Here is a 2,324-nt window from a genome sequence, read left to right on the forward strand (position 1 = left end):
TACATAAAACCGCAACATTGGTGTATGGTGTTTTTATGATTAAATGAAAAGCAAAATATGACTTCACATCATCACAACTAAGTCTGAATTTCTGTTCATGTTTACTACGGCGAGAGAAGATATTTATTTTAATAGAAAGGACTGCGCTGCACTCGCCGATGTTCTCGGTCTACTACGCAATCACACCAGTTCAGTAGCTATGACGTCATAAATATTTGTGCGGAGTCAGTTAGCGTTGGGCGAAATAGTTCATTGTCAAGAGCTAGTTCGTTCGTTCCCGCACATGAACTTGAGTCGTTCAAATGAACTAGTTCGTTCATTTTACAAATGAACTAATAGGAACTAAGTAGTTCAATATCGCACAAAACGCACATTCGTGCGCACTTCGTTGCCAGTATCACTAAGTAGTGAATGAAATCGTCAACAGATGGCATAGCAATGTGTTCTGACCTAAAGCTATAGTGAGAGAATAGCGAACATAACCTTCTTTCTCTCATTTCCTCCCTGTCCCTTCATATAAAGCGGACAACTAGGACAAAAAAAAGTCTCCTTGAAACACAACTTCTCCCTTCCTTATTGCAGATAAATAACATACCAACCGACCTTTTCTTGCAAGATAATATTTTAATCGATTATTTTATGAAATATTAAGACAGAACATCTACACAGTGTTGCCAATTCACTGCTGATTCTGACATTTGAATTTCATAAAAGCTGGAAAATATGCTTGTATGCAGTGAATTGTAATTGTATACGTTAATTCATGCACAAAACAGGTATTTGTCCCATATGTGTTAAAATAGAAGAGGGATTCATCTGCTGGCTGAATGCTGTGTGAAGTATGTCAAAGTTCTAAGTTTTTTTACAATACATATTGACTCAAGTAGATTAATTCTTCACAGTAAACATAGTTATAAAATTAAATACACAACATTATTTCCTGGCAGATTTTCGCATCAGTTTAGGAGATTCTATAGTAGAGAGATTATAGTAGTTAGTCGGAACCTATCTGGTAGAGTTGGCTGCACTGCATCTACAGCACACCACACAGCTGACACAGCACAGCCCGAATGAACCAATCGTGAATCGTGTGTGAACTTGGTGAAGAGAAATGTGAACGGTATCATTGAGCGCTATTAAAGTTATAAAACACGAATGTGCACATTTCCCCAATTTATTATAAAAAATTCTGTTAATCACTCAGTATGCAAGCGCAAAACAACTCAAAGTCACTTTACACGTATGTATTCAACTACAGTTCGTAATTCAGCCCATTCAGTGTTTGTTCGTTCGTTCGTTCGTTCAATTGTGCGGCACACGTGAACTGTATATGAACTATTAGTTCAAAAATAATGAACGAACTATGAGCAGTTCGTTTGAACGAGTCGTTCAAATGAACTAGTTCGTTCATGAACGACCCATCGCTAGAGTCAGTAACTCAAGAACCATGCCTCGCATTGACATGCTGCAAATTACATTCTACTTAGATTGGAAAACATGTTTGATTAAAGCCAACTTAATTTTATCGCGGACTACTCCTTTAAACATAGTACAGAATAGGCAGGACTGTTCAAATAAGAAGTAAAACCTTCCAAAAATTAAACAGTTACAGTTTTCCATTCTCAACTGCAAACATTGTTGCTAAAAGCAATGTTCCATTTTGACTTGTAACACTTTCGCATTGAAAATATCCATGCTTCGAGTTTAGATTTGGCACATCTGAGGATAAGTTCATACAGTAATGATAGCATAATACTGGCTGCATTGCTTAAAAACAATGGGAAGGATGCATAAAGTTGTAGTATTACCTTTTGCTTTGACTATAGAAGATACCTGAAGTAGAAGTATATATTTTTTTTGTATCTATAAACCTGATAGTACTACTATTCAGTATGTACTACCAGTGCCAGTAGCCTTGCGCTTGTCCGCCATGACACTTGGCAACATAAAATTGCATTATACGAAATTTATATTTATATATTATTTTCGTAAAATATATATTATATTCTATAAACTCACCTTCCTGGATCTTTCGGAAGGATAACTCTAACCTATTTTTCTTACAATTTATAGTACTACAAACTATAGACAAATGCGGACCAGTGTCGCCAATCTAGTGACTTTGGCGCTAAATCTGGCAACTTTGAACTGTTTTTCGGCAATAATCTCTTAACTTTTCCATTGATTAAATATGGAGTTACCGATTTTTCAGCACTTTCTAGCGATAAAAATAAAGCCTCCTGCCTTGATTATGACGAATTTAGCGACTTTAAGAATACTATTTGGCGGCTTTTAGTACACTTCAATTGGCGACACTGGTGCGG

Source organism: Periplaneta americana, chromosome 6 (assembly GCF_040183065.1).
Source record: "Periplaneta americana isolate PAMFEO1 chromosome 6, P.americana_PAMFEO1_priV1, whole genome shotgun sequence".
NCBI lineage: Eukaryota > Metazoa > Arthropoda > Insecta > Blattodea > Blattidae > Periplaneta > Periplaneta americana.